Here is a 15,548-nt window from a genome sequence, read left to right as displayed (position 1 = left end):
GACTTCACTCTGAACAGACTCTCCCATTCTCCGTTTTCCAGTTACGCTCTCATTTGCTCCGGCGGTGTACACTTTTGAGTTGTTGGCAGCCCAGTCAGTTACAGTGTGGAAACCTCCCAGGCTGTCTTCTTCTTTCTCACGTGTGTCTCACCTGCAAGGAGCTCTGGGACTTGATTTTTGGAAGTGCTGAGCACCCAGACCTACATTTGGAGTCAATGTGAATGCCCCACCCCTCTGAAAATCAGGCCCTCTGCTTTTTATTGATAGCCGTTTTACAGCTATTCAAATAAGGTCCTTAAAACTATTTTTGCCTGCAGCCTTGTGCTATGATTCTTTTAGTGCTTGCTCAGACTAAACAGGGATATACTGAGTCAGTAAGTGGATGAGTCCTCTAAAATATGCCTAGATATTGCAAGAAGTGGTGGTTTGAGTTGATACTGAATCAATATTCCAGCGTAATGTTGGGAACTGGGTGCTGTGGTTTTTAAAATGAGTTGTGAATTTAGGAGTTGCCAGATCAAAGGCCTGTCTAGTCCAATGTCCTGTCTCTAACAGTGGCCAATACCAGGTGCTTCAGAGAGAGAAGTAGAACCCAGGCTGGACAATTATGAAGTAACATGCTTACGGGAGTAGTTTCTTCTAGGGCTGTCAAACAATTTAAAAAAAAATTGTGATTAATCCCATCTTTAATCGCATTGTTAAACAATAATAGAATACCAATTTACATTTACTATAAATATTTTTGGCTGTTTTTCTACATTTTCAAATATATTGATTTCAGTTACAACACAGAATGCAAAGTGTACAGTGATCACTTTATATTATTTTTATTACAAATATTTGCTCTGGAAAAAGATAAACAAAAGAAATAGTATTTTTCAATTCAACTCATACAAGTACTGTATGTAATATAAAAGTGCAACTTACAAATGTAGAATTTTTTTTCATAACTGCACTCAAACACAAAACAATGTGAAACTTTAGAGCCTACAAGCATGAAGGGGCATACGAATGTTTAGCACATCTAGCACACAAATAACTTGCAGTGCCAGCTACAAAAGTGCCATGCAAACACCCATTCTCACTTTCAGATGACATTGTAAATAAGAAGTGCGCAACACTATGTCCCGTAAATGTAAACAAACTTGTTTGCCTTAGTGATTGGCTGAACAAGAAGTAGGAGTGAGTGGACTTGTAGGCTCTAAAGTTTTACATTGTTTGTTTGTTTGTTTTATTGCAGTTATGGGAAAAAATTCTACGTTTGTAAATGTCTGAACTCCTCTTGAATTCAATAAATTGTGTCAGTGAATTCCACTGGTTAGCTATGTACTGTTATATCCATTTTAAATTTACTTTTTAATTTCATTGACTATATCCCCTTGTTGTTGTACTATTAAAGAGAGTAAATTAGCAGCCCCAATTTACCTTTACTGTAGCCTTCATTTTTTTCATGTATCACTATCGTGTCCCTTCTTACGTGTTTCCCATCTAAGATGTTGACCTAATCTTTTTAATCTGTCCTAGTGTTAAAATTATTAAGACATGGAAAAACTACCATTGTCCTTCTGTAAACCTTTTTTTACTTTAGCTACAACTTTTTGAGATGGGCTAATCATAGTTGAACACACATTTGAGATGAGTGTGTGCCACCAACATTACAATATTTTTAATGTTATTCTCTTTTGCTTAACCTTGCGGAGTACCCTCGTTTGTTTTTTTCATCATGATCATGCACTGAAAAGAGCTGTTCATTGAGCTCTCTGCCATGAAGCCTAGGTCTTTTATGTCAGTGGTTAAAGTTGATTTAGAACCTGCCAGTATGTGTGAATAGTTCAGATTGGCCCTTCCTGATCAGTTTTGTTCCTTACAAATTCCTTGGCACTTTGGTAAGAAGGAAAGGAGTATAACCTTGGTGTCCTTACCAAAGTCCAACAGTGAACCAAATTCTCTCTGCAGTTTCATCTGGAAGAGCTATTCCTCACTTCCTTGTTGGTTGAGTGGTATTGCTATAAACTGTTAAATAGCTGCTGGGTCTCACCCCAGAGGTGACTGCATGTGAGTGGTGGGTAAAATGTCTCCCTTGTTTGTACATCAGTTTGTTTATAAAACCCTTTGGGATGAGAGATGTTGTAAAAATGCAATATTTTTTGAGTGTTTTAATCCATGCTGCTGTGTTAATACTGCAGTGACTCAACAGCATCTAAAACAGAACTCAGTCTTAGCCATCAATAAGTGCAGTCAGGTCTCAGCGAGGTTTATACTGATGTAGAGAGCAGCTTTAATGGCCAAAATGGTATTTGAGTTCCCATTAGTGATTTGAAATTAAGATATTCCTAAAGAGTTATAAAACCTCAGTGCCATGGGTCAGTAAAAGTCACATGAATCACATTATCACCTGGACCTTGTTCCTGGAGCCCTGTCACTGGTTCAGTGGGGGTATAGTGTCAAAATGGTTTCAGAGAGATAGCATTGATGAATTGCATGCATTTCTCTCAGCCAGTTGGAGGAGGACTGGCTGGCTCTGAATTAATAATAGACTATGGAGCCTTCCATCTCTTGGCTGATGATTCTAATTCAGCATAGGTTACAAATGACTGAAAATTACTATCACCCTTTCGGTGACACTTGTGAAATGAGTTAGGGGTCTTAGATTAGTTTCCATTGGGAAAGAGTCTACATTGCTAAAACCACCACTACCAAAACTGACACTAACTGGTCCCCTGCACTTAGGAGTTTCAGATTGAGAGGCCAAGGATGAATGGACCATGAATAACAAAGTACCCTTTCAACTCTAGGGCAGGGTTGAGGCATTCTGCCAAGCCAGTGGCAGATTAAAACATGGGCCCATGGGGTCCTGGCCAATTTGGGGGCCCCTGCAAGAGCGCTGGAAGCTGTGTAGAAGTGGGGGACCCTCTGGCTCCAGAACTGTGGTCCTGCTCTCTGGCCAGGCAAGAAACCAGAGCTGGGTTGTGGTAAGAGCCACCCAGGGAGACTGGGCCGCTGTGGGGAGCCTTGGACCTTCCACCTTCCCTGGGCAGGGGCTACGCCTGGCCTCCCTGGTTCCAGGGAGCTGCGAGACATGGGGGGGGCAAATGTTCTTTGTGCCCAATGCCCCAGTAAGTCATCATCCACCTCTGTGCCAAGGTATACTGCTACTGCCCATTCTGTATTTATTCCATGGTTAAACCAAGAACATTGGTCTCTCAGGCTGTCTAGCTAGCTGGCACCTTGCATTAGCATTAAACTCCTCTTTATTTTTTAAGGGGAATTTCCATTTCTTGGGAATACCCTTACTTGTGAATTTCTCTACTATTTCACTTTGGAATCCTCTGCTGTGTCCTACACCTAAGAGACCTTTCTCTTTCCTTGGGATGCTTGATTGGTTGGTTTGCTTTCCTTTTTAATTTTCTGTCTAACCTCTCCTTGTTTTTAGGATGCACATTGTTGAAAAGAGAAGTGTTTGCATGAGTGATACAATCAGGATGTTGTTGGATGTTGTTATTGCCTGCACAACTGTGTAAACTCCTGAAAATGCTAGAGCAGGGGTGGGCAAACGTTTTGGTCTGAGGGCCACATCAGGGTTGCGAAACTGTATGGAGGGCCAGGTAGGGAAGGCTGTGCCTCCCCAAACAGCCTGCCGCCTGCCCCCTACTTGCCCCCCCCACTTCCCGCCCCCTGACTGTCCCCCTCAGAATCTCCGATCCATCCAACCCCCCCGCTCCTTGTCCCCTGACCGCCTGTCCCTGGAACCCCCTGCCCCTAACTGCCACCCCGGGATGCCATGCCCTATCCAACCCACCCTGCTCCCTATTCCCTGACTGCCCCGACCCCATCCACACCCCTGACCCCTGACAGATGCCCGGGACTCCCACGCATATCCATAGATTCATAGATACTAAGGTCAGAAGGGACCATTCTGATCATCTAGTCCGACCTGTACAACGCAGGCCACAGAACCTCACCCACCCACTCCTACGAAAAACCTCACCTATGTCTGAGCTATTGAAGTCCTCAAATCATGGTTTCAAGACTTCAAGGAGCAGTAAATCCTCCCTCAAGTGACCTGTGCCCCATGCTACAGAGGAAGGCAAAAAAGCTCCATGGCCTCTTCCAATCTGCCCTGGAGGAAAATTCCTTCCCGACCCCAAATATGGCGAACAGCTAAACCCTGAGCATATGGGCAAGATTCACCAGCCAGATACTACAGAAAATTCTTTTCTGGGTAACTCAGATCCCATCCATCTAATATCCCATCTCAGGGGATTAGGCCTATTTACCCTGAATATTTAAAGATCAATTAATTACCAAAATCACATTATCCCATCATATCTTCTCCTCCATAAACTTATTGAGTAGAATCTTAAAGCCAGATAGATCTTTTGCCCCCACTGCTTCCCTTGGAAGGCTATTCCAAAACTTCACTCCTCTGATGGTTAGAAACCTTCATCTAATTTCAAGTCTAAACTTCCTGGTGGCCAGTTTATACCCATTTGTTCTTGTGTCCACATTGGTGCTGAGCTTAAATAATTCCTCTCCCTCTCCGGTATTTATCCCTCTAATATCTTCATAGAGAGCAATCATATCTCCCCTCAACCTTCTTTTAGTTAGGCTAAACAAGCCAAGCTCCTTAAGTCTCCTTTCATAAGACAAGTTTTCCATTCCTCGGATCATCCTAGCAGCCCTTCTCTGTACCAGCTCCACTTTGAATTCATCCTTTTTAAACATGGGAGACCAGAACTGCACACAGTATTCCAGGTGAGGTCTCACCAGTGCCTTGTATAATGGTATTAAAACCTCCTTATCCCTACTGGAAAGGCCTCTCCTGATGCATCCCAAAACTGCATTAGCTTTTTTCACAGCCATATCACATTGGCAGCTCATAGTCATCCTATGATCAACCAATACTCCAAGGTCCTTCTCCTCTTCCGTTACTTCTAATTGATACGTCCACAGCTTATAACTAAAATTCTTGTTATTAATCCCTAAATGCATAACCTTACACTTCTCACTATTAAATTTCATCCTATTACTATTATTCCAGTTTACAAGGTCATCCAGATCCTCCTGTATAATATCCCGATCCTTCTCTGAATTGGCAGTACCTCCCAGCTTTGTATCATCTGCAAACTTTATTAGCACACTCCCATTTTTTGTGCCGAGGTCAGTAATAAAAAGATTAAATAAGATTGGTCCCAAAACTGATCCCTGAGGAACTCCACTGGTAACCTCCCTCCAACCTGACAGTTCGCCTTTCAGTAGGACCTGTTGTAGTCTCCCCTTTAACCAATTCCTTATCCACCTTTTGATGTTCATATTGATCCCCATCTTTTCCAATTTAACTAATAATTCCCCATGTGGCACGGTATCAAACACCTTACTGAAATCTAGGTAAATTAGATCCACTGTGTTTCCTTTATCTAAAAAATCTGTTACTTTCTCAAAGAAGGAGATCAGGTTGGTTTGGCACGATCTACCTTTTGTAAAACCATGTTGTATTTTGTCCCATTTACCATTGACTTCAATGTCCTTAACTAATTTCGCCTTCAGAATTTTTTCCAAGACCTTGCATACTACAGATGTCAAACTAACTGGCCTGTAGTTACCCAGATCACTTTTTTTTCCTTTCTTAAAAATAGGAACTATATTAGCAATTCTCCAATCATTCGGTACAACTCCTGAGTTTACAGATTCATTAAAAATTCTTGCTAATGGGCTTGCAATTTCAGGTGCCAATTCCTTTAATATTCTTGGATGAAGATTATCTGGGCCCCCCGATTTAGTCCCATTAAGCTGTTTGAGTTTCGCTTCTACCTCAGATATGGTAATATCTACCTCCATATCCTCATTCCCATTCGTCATGCTACCATTATCCCTAAGATCCTCTTTAGCCTTATTAAAGACTGAGGCAAAGTATTTGTTTAGATATTGGGCCGTGCCTAGATTATCTTTAACCTCTACTCCATCCTCAGTGTTTAGCGGCCGCACTTCTTCTTTCTTAGTTTTCTTCTTATTTAAATGGCTATAGAACCTTTTACTATTGATTTTAATTCCCTTTGCAAGGTCCAACTCTACTCGACTTTTAGCCTGTCTCACTTATCCCTACATGTTCTGACCTCAATAAGGTAGCTTTCCTTGCTGATCCCTCCCATCTTCCACTCCCTGTATGCTTTCTGCTTCTTCTTAATCACCTCTCTAAGATGCTTGCTCATCCAGCTTGGTCTACAACGCCTCCCTATGAATTTTTTCCCCTTTCTTGGGATACAGGCTTCCGATAGCTTCTGCAGCTTTGATTTAAAGTAATCCCAGGCCTCCTCTACCTTTAGATCCATATATTCTTCAATCCAATCCACTTCCCTAACTAATTTCCTTAATTTTTGAAAGTCAGCCCTTTTGAAATCAAAAACTCTAGTTGCAGATTTATTTTTGTTAATCCTTCCGTTCAGTTTGAACTGAATTAGCTCATGATCACTTGAACCAAGATTATCCCCTACAACCATTTCTTCTATGAGATCCTCACTACCAAAATTAAATCTAAAATGGCATCCCCTCTAGTCGGTTCAGCAACTACTTGATGAAGGAATCCATCAGCTATTGCATCCAGGAAAATCTGAGCCCTATTATTATTACTAGCACTGGTCCTCCAGTCTATATCTGGGAAGTTAAAGTCTCCCATGATCACGCAGTTTCCATTAGTATTTACTTCATTAAAAACATTAAAAAGGGCTCTATCCATATCCAAATTAGATCCCGGTGGTCTATAGCACACCCCAAGCACTATCGTAGGAGAGGCTCTACTAGTTATCTTCCCCGATGTAATTTTTGCCCAGACGAACTCTGTCTTATCCATTGCATCGCTTCTTATTTCTTTACATTCTACCTCATCATTGATATACAATGCTACTCCACCCCCTTTACCTTTATTTCTGTCTTTCCTAAACAGCACATACCCTTCAATACCTGTAGTCCAGTCATGACTACTATTCCACCATGTTTCTGTTATCCCTATAATATCTGGTTTCACTTCCTGCATCAGTAGCTCTAGTTCCTCCATTTTGTTACCTAGGCTCCTCGCATTGGTGTACAAACATCTTAATTTTTGCTGTTTGGCCTCGCTCACATTTTATACCCGATTAGGCACAGTCATTCTACAGCCAGTATAACCTATTAGACTGGTATCCACACTGCCCTTGCTCCTTATATACATTCTCCTACCCACAGCTGTATCCTTTCTTACTTCATCTTCTGCCCTCTCAATGCTAAGATCTGGCATGGAGATTACCTGGATATCTCCCAACCATCTCCCCCAAATTCCTAGTTTAAAGCTCTCTTAATCGGTTGTGCCAGCCTTCATCCTAGAAATCTATTTCCTTCCCTACTCAGATGAAGTCCATCCTGAGAGAACTGTCCTCTGTCCATGAATGCCTCCCAGTGGCCATAAATCCCAAAGCCCTCCTTATAGCACCACTGCCTAAGCCATCTGTTGACAGTCATAATCTTGTCACACCTTTGTTGCCCTTCTCTAGGAACAGGAAGGATCCCGCTAAAGATCACCTGAGCCTCAATTTCCTTAAGCGTCTTCCCCAGCCTAGCATAGTCTCCCTTAATACTTTCCAGCGAGAATCTAGCCGTATCATTTGTTCCCACATGAAGGATAATTAGGGGATTCTTTCCCACTCCCAACCTTTCCCTGTCCCGACTGTCCCCTGGGACCCCCTGCCCCTTATCCAACCCCTGCTTGCCACTCAGAGCACCAGGACCGGCAGCTGTGCTGCCCGGCAGGAGCTTGCAGCCCTGCCACCCACAGTGTTGGCAGAACAGCTTGGTGAGGCTGTGTGGGAGGGGGGACAGCAGAGGAGGGGCCAGGGGCTAGCCTCCCTGGCTGGGAGTTCAATGGCCAGGCAGGACGGTCCCACGGCCCACAGGCTGTAGTTTGCCCACCTCTGTGCTAGAGGGTAGAAAGTTTGGAAACGGCTATTTTATTCTGCACTTTAAGAGATGGAATTATCATCTTCACTAGTCCTAGGATTGCAGTGAGTTTGTGTCCACTGTGGAATGCAGCAGTTTTAGAGCTCTCCCTGTGAGGTCATTGGTCTTGTTGGAGTCAGAGAGTCGCAGTTCTTTTTCCATGTTACCATAGAAGCAGGAAGCAGAGTGGGCTTATCTTCATGTTTATAACCCAGTTTTCCTTGGAGGTTGGGTGGCTGCTGAGATTAGTAATGGGATACAGAGCCTTTCATCTTCTCCTTCAAACCTATCCCAAGGGAGGAGTGAGTGTAACTGAAATTTACCACCATTTAAAGGCCATTGGGTGGCCTATGAAAAATGAGTTTGGCTGGTTGGTCTCACTGTTGTCCTTGGAGGACAAATGTCCACAGACAAAAATCATTACTGTCTTTGGCACTGATTGGCCCCCTTGTTAATAGCAAAGGGGCCAAAATTTTGAATAGACTATAGAGACTATATTTCCCTTTCCGGGTCAAGAATGAGGCACATTCGTGTTGTGCAGGGGAAGCTTTTTCTCCTGCTGTTTGTGCTGTCCCAGTAAAGAGTGACTGCAGGCTGAGATTTTCCGAAGTGACTAGTGATCTGTCTGCCTCCATCTTTGGATGCCCCATTAGAGGTATCTTAAATTTCTCTGGTGGCATGGGTCAGCGCTTTCTGAAAATTGGGCCATCCCAAAGGGCCTAGAACAGAGGCACCCAAAATCACTAGTTACTTTTGACAACCTTGGCCTCACTCTACAGCTAGCAATACACCATCTTTCACAAGCACTAATTCATTAAACAGATTTTAGCACTGTTTCCTACTGATTACCCAGAGCCATATTTATCATTGTAGCATCTTGCCCAGCAATGCACAGCTCCTGAGAGTAAGTCTTTAGAAAGGCAGATCCTTCCTCCGTACTATATACCTGTAAATTGTTAACAGATTTTACAGTGAGTCTATGGCAGCTAATCCACATAATTGTATTTGGAAAGAACATAATGGCACATAGTTTGTAGGTTATACAGTATCTATTGTGCTTGTTCTGCCTTTGAAGTTTGTCAGAACGTTCTGTGTGGGTTTTAGACAATGCAATAAAAGCTATTTTAAAAGAGAGAGATTCTTCAAACCAGGGGTGAGCCATTAGTGTGAGAGAGTTCCCTTCCAGAGAGGCCATGTAGGTGGAGGCCCAGGCTGCAATAAACAGGGCATCTATAGTTAACACTCTTTATTAGTATTAGTCGTGTAGATTTTAAGTGTGACATTCATCTAGACACATCAAAGCATTTTACAATCATTAATGAAGTATTATTCACATTTAATGAATTGGGAAACAGGACCAGAGAGATTAAGTGATTTTTGCCCAAGGCATCACAGCAAGTCAGTGGCAGAGCTGTACCTTTCAAAATCTCCAAGTTACTTATATTCCACCCACATTTGGTGTCTTCCCTTTATTGTTGAAAATTAGTTAAATGAGAAATGCATAATCATGTGACCAAGGTGAAACAGAGTTATTTACACTGAAGGAATAGATCCCATGCATTTTAATTTTCCTGCTTTTTGTCCTCCTCATTTTGGTTCTCTGACACATGTTGTGTTCCACATTTACACTTTTGCAAGTTGAGAGGATTGGGAAGAGATGGGAAAAGAACCCCGATATTCTAAGGCTTAAACTAACTCTGTTCTGATCAGGGGTCTACAACACCTTAATGACGTTATGTATATTCATAAGATTGCTTGTTCTCAAATTCAGCTATTATGAGTTTGCCTTTAAGTGTCTCTCTCTGTATTTCGTAGGTGTTTTTAATGTTCCTGTCTCTCTGGAATTCAATCTCACCAAGAGCAGAGAGAGAAATCATTTTATTGAATTAAAAAAAAAAATTACACTTGAGTCAATCTAGCAGCATGAACAGAGTGTTTAGATAGACAGCTGATAATATACCATGTAAGCAATAAGGAAGTAACAGCTCTACTGAGTGCAATGGAAGCTTTTACAAAGTCACTACTGTACAAACAAACCACCCTAAAATTTGAAGTTGATGGCAGATAGGCCTCTCCATAAGTCAAGCTAAATTCAAAATTCTTTATTAGTGTGACAACTTACACAATGCTGCTAAAATTTTAAAAAGAGACAGACCTGGGGTATTTGTGAAAAGTAGTTCTAGTACATTAAAGCCCTAGTCCTGGACCAGCTACTGGGCACTGTATAAACATATCACAGTAAGATGGCCCCTACCGCCGAAGAACTGACAATTAGAGATGGTCAACAAAATTCAGCAAAACAGTTTCCCATTGAAATATGCAGCTTTGTCAACATCAAAACATTTAATGGGAAAGTACTGATTTATTGATCATTTTAAAATGGAAAAAAGTGTAAACTTTTTTGACAGCATGGAAATGTTTTTACTTATACTCATATCAAATATACAGTTATAATATTAGTGTTAATTTAATGTTATCAATTTAATATAAAAGTTAAACTGAAATAAGTCCAAACAAAATGACCACCTTTTGAAATATTCTGACACTATTGAATTGAAATGTTTCAGTGGTCCCACATTGAAACATTTTGGAATTTTAATATTGTGGGACATTTCAAAATGTTGGCTGTTCGTTCTCAACTGGGACCTTGTTTTTAAATGTCAGAATTTCCCATGGAACAGAAATTCCAAACAGCTTTGTTACAATCTAAGTATCCGGTATCCTGTCAGGCTTCATAGTCATTTTTTGGGTTTTTATCCCATCTCCATCGGTCATTCTTGTTCACCTCTGACTCCAGCTATGTCTATGCTATGAGCTAGGGGCTGAGATTCCCGTCTGTGGACACATACTCGCACTAGGGCAATATCTACCAGTGTTCGGGGGGTTGTATTTTGCACAGCTCAGACATGCTTTCACTGCCACTACCACTGCAGCTGTACAGCTATTCTCACTAGCTCGATGAGAGCTAGCACAAGTGTGTGTACATGAGCTGGGGAGAATCACACCCCTAGCTCGTAGTGTAGACATAGGAAGAAACGTGCCCAAGGCTATGTGATGCTATCTCTGTCCTTTGTCTTTCTCAGGATTTTTTAATGGAAAGTCTCTATCAAGTATGATAGATTGGAGGACTTGTATTTCTGACGGTTGAGCAGAAAATGTCTCTCCATCTCTGTCTCCTTTGCAACACTGATTCACAAGTCACACATCTAGGGTCTCCCAGTTTCGTCCTGTAATTTTTGGTCACTGATTCTGTTTTACACATCTGTATTCTTATATATCTACTGGTATGAAGGTTCTGTGTATGATTCTCCAAAAGTCCAGCTGGTTTTGGGTCTTTTTTCCCCCAATGATGCATGTAAGCATGCAGTGTAGATTTTGGTGCAGTGTTTTTTGAGTACTATTTGGTTCTAAGGGCTAGGGTACATGTAGTATTTGTTTGCAGAAATGGAAGTGTAGGATTTCAAGAGTGGGGTTTTCTCCCAACTCCTATACTTAGTGTAGTTCAACCGAATCTAAAGAGGAAAATTTGGGAACCAATTTAAAATGTTATATTAATTGGTGGATTGCATTTGTACATTGGATGGCTTTTTTGGTATATAATTTAGTGACTGAAAGCCTCTGAATTTACTATGGGGCCCAGATATCAAATAAAAATATAATTTATTGCTCATTTGGGGGTGAGGGGAGGAAGGAATTTTTTGTTTTTCCTGAAGTTTACATGTAGAGCCTATGGGTGAAATCTTGACCCCACTGAAGTCAATGGTAAAACTTCCATTGAGTTCAGTGAAGCCAGCCTTTCACCCTGTGGCTTGTAGCATGTTCTTAATAAATGTACATACCTTTGGCAAGAGTCTAATCAGATGATTTTCACAGAGCAGACATTTTATCTCCATTGTTCAGTGCGAGTCCTATGTTTGGGTATTGGTGTATACATATAGCTGGACAAGGTAGGGACTTGCCTCTGTTGTACAGGACCAACACAATGGAGCGTGAGTCATGACTGGAGATTTTGTGTGTCACTACAACTACCTGTTTAATATTAACATTTGATTATATTGAAAAAGAAGGGCTGGGGTTTTGATGGTCTCTCATGCTTTCTTGTTGGGAGTATTTTTTCTGGGGCATGGTACATTGGTAAATGCCTTCCCACCAATTTCCTCTAGCATCCTTTGTTTTTTTTTCAGTTTATGCTATCCTTTTACAAGAGAATCAAACTCAGTGCCCTGTTAGATGCATTATCCCTCTATTAATCAAATAGGACTGTTTGGCTGTTACAGAGGGCAGCAGTCCCTAAATTAAAACTGGTTTCCCAGGGGTCTTGTTTGTAAAGACTCATGTTCCATTGTGTTACTGACTGACTTCAGAAGTGGATTGAATGCAGCAAGGGGCACAGGTCACTTGTGGGTTTAAACTAGTGTAAATGGTGGATTCTCTGTAACTCAGTGTCTTTAAACCATGATTTGAGGACTTCAGTAACTCAGCCAGAAGTTAGGGGTCTATTAAAGGAGTAGGGAGTAAGGTTCTGGCCTGCAATGTGCAGGAGGTCAGACTAGATGATCATATTGGTCCCTTCTGACCTTAAAGTCTGAGTCTGTAAGTGACAGCATAAAAAAATGGACTGTTCTACTTAACCATGCTGCTTTTGCCTTTCTTCTAATCCTTTTGCCCTGGGGGTGAAATCCTGGCCTCCTTGAAGTCAGTGCAAAAATTCATTAACTTCACTGTGGCTAGGATTTTATCAAGTGACTCAGAGCGTTATCTCTGACCAGTGATGATCTTGCTGTTTTACTGAGGATATGACAATACTACTCATTTTAAGTACCAGGTTGTACCATGCAAAATGAGGGCCTGGCCCTAGTTGCAAGTTTCTGCTTTCCAGACTTCTCATTAGGGATGCAGAAAAGCTTCCTGTTGGGATAGTTTTAGATGATGTTGACGTACCCTTTCTTAAATGCTTTTTGGGCAGTTTCTATCTACTCAGTGGTGATTTTTCAAGGGAACCACATTTTGCTATGCCACACATGATGAAATACACAGAAAGGGACTTTCCCAGTCATGAAAGTCTAATCCAATCCATTGGATTCTGCCAGTTGCAAATACTTTATATGGGGGGAGGGGCATGTTTGTAGTGGTAACTTGAGCTGGAAAATCAGTGCAGTCCAGGTTTGAGAGGCTCCACATTTGATTTTACCAGAGCATCAAGGTAAGTAGTGTGACACAGGCAATCAAACTGGGAGTTAGACCTGGATTCTGTTCCTATTTCTGGGTGTCTTGCTTTCCTCACTGTGAGAGGGGGACAGGAGTACCACCTTCAGCTTTCTACAGGTAACCCTCTGTGAAAATGCTGATTGATTAGAGAGGCTTCTTTCTGCTAACACTTAGTATCTATGAATCTAAGGTCAGAAGGGGCTATTCTGATCATTTAGTCTGACCTCCTGCACGATGCAGGCCACAGAATCTCACCCACCCACTCCTACAAAAAACCTCACCTATGTCTGAGCTACTGAAGTCCTCAAATCATGGTTTAAAGACTTCAAGGAGCAGAGAATCCTCCAGCAAGTGACCTGTGCCCCATGCTACAGAGAGGAAGGTGAAAAACCTCCAGGGCCTCTTCCAATCTGCCCTGGAGGAAAATTCCTTCCTGACCCCAAATATGGCAATCAGCTAAACCCTGAGCATATGGGCAAGATTCACCAGCCAGATCCTACAGAAAATTCTTTCCTGGGTAACTCAGATCCCATCTCAGGGGATTAGGCCTATTTACCCTGAATATTTAAAGATCAATTATACCAAAATCCCATTATCCCATCATACCATCTCCTCCATAAACTTATTGAGTAGAATCTTAAAACCAGATAGATCTTTTGCCCCCACTGCTTCCCTTGGAAGGCTATTCCAAAACTTCACTCCTCTGATGGTTAGAAACCTTTGTCACTTTCCGCATGTCTTTTTCAGATAGGAACATGCCCTTTTAATAATTGCAATTTTCTTTAGTGCTGTAAGTCTTAACACCTGTGACTATCATAATTGAATCAAGTCTGTTACCTTTTCACTGATAGACATCAGACTAGACCCACAACTGAGGCATGTCTTAGGGAATGCATAGAAAAGCAGGGGAAATTGTGTAGAAGCTCTGTGGTAGGTGAAGTTAAGGTGCTGTTCTATTCACACTTAATGTGCCTTTTTAAAGTCTGTCATGAATTGCAAAATGTCACACAATCCTAATTAGGTTTGTGGTAGGAGCTCTGTTTTTAACCACAGTAAGGTTCAAGTAGGGCCTCACATGTGCATAAAGTGAGTGAAAGGAATGTTTTCATTTTTTCAGGCTAGTGGTGTTCACAAAATTTCTCTAGCTGTTAGATGCAGAGTTGAAAGACTGGCTCTTGCTCCTAAGGGGACAGCACCAGTTAAGGCTGCATTTCTTTGAACTGCTGCTGGAGATTGAAGGAGCCATAGGCAATCTGTTCTCTCATTTAAAAATTAATGCCTATGCCCACCTTTCCTCCCCTCCCCCCCCCCCCCCAAAAAAAATCACTGGAGCTACCATACGTGACTGACATGCACCGAGTTCCCTACAAACCCTTTACAAAGTGAATGGCCCTTAACAGTTGGAATTGTATTTGTGAACACATGGGAATAACTCCATTACTGTGGTCTTTGAAGTACATTCTCATTAAATGGAGGTTTCTGGTGATTATGATTTTGTATAAACTACATTATTGCTTGTGAATCAGTTTGTCTTCTACTTGTGTCTGACCTGAAGCTGCCAGTGATGTCCAACTTTTAAAACAGAAAATAAGATTTCAGCCACATTTTTAGAAGGGTGTTTGACTGCCAACTCAGCTTTAAACTATAAAGGTACATTAGGTACTAAGTTAGTTTGAGGCATCAGCAGATTAACAAAAGTTGGAGTACAGGTTTGTTGGTCAGTAAGCACTACATTTTCATTTCAGCTGCTCCTGTTAGATTAATGCACAACCCCTGCTGCTGTGTTAATATGGTCTAAAATAGTTGATGTACCCACATCATACAATATGTAGGAGCCCTTACCTTTCCTAAACTCAAAGGTTTTTGACCTGTTTGAGAGAGGAACCTGCAGGCCTACACTTTGAAATGTAACTTAAAAATGGCATGAGATCCTATAAGTAAAATAGGCTTGGAAAGATAAGATTGTCAGTAAATGTTAATTTCATCCTAATTTACAGAGAAGAGAAGTGCTGCTTTAGAACTTAGTTTTGATTTAAGGATATTTACTTTTGATGGGATGTTGATTTGGGTTTTAAAGCTTTAACTTTTTGAATATCAACATCTATTGTCAATGTCTTATTTTTTTTTTACTGTTGCAAGGGAATTCTGGAAAGGTCAGAGTGCTAAAAACAATCACTTCCCATTAAAAAGTTTAGAAAAACAGCACTTCAGTACCTGACTTTGCTATAGCTGTTTTACCCCCCTAAATATAGCCAGATTCCAGTTTGACCAGTACATTCTGACAGCCAAGATCCTTTTCTTGCAAACCAAGTACAGTTGATTTGTTTCAGAGATCCAGCTGGATTCACACTGATGCTATTGTTAGTCACTTTGCA

General features: G+C 41.4%; 1 protein-coding gene and 1 long non-coding RNA gene across 3 annotated transcripts in view; one reads left to right on the top strand and one right to left on the bottom strand.

Moving 5' to 3' along the window:
- Positions 1–15,548, top strand: part of NME7 (NME/NM23 family member 7) — a 162,769-nt gene that overhangs the window by 146,747 nt on the left and 474 nt on the right. The gene's annotated exons all lie outside the window — the stretch shown is intronic.
- LOC122459495 lies at positions 13,914–15,535 on the bottom strand. The gene is made up of 2 exons (XR_006280226.1): positions 14,867–15,535; positions 13,914–14,815 (listed from the first exon to the last, which is right to left on the bottom strand). It is a non-coding gene; the product is annotated as an uncharacterized LOC122459495 (long non-coding RNA).

This window comes from Dermochelys coriacea, chromosome 1 (assembly GCF_009764565.3).
Source record: "Dermochelys coriacea isolate rDerCor1 chromosome 1, rDerCor1.pri.v4, whole genome shotgun sequence".
Classification (NCBI taxonomy): domain Eukaryota; kingdom Metazoa; phylum Chordata; order Testudines; family Dermochelyidae; genus Dermochelys; species Dermochelys coriacea.
Note: the sequence above shows the minus strand (reverse complement) of the source record. Positions and strands in the feature narration are given on the sequence as shown.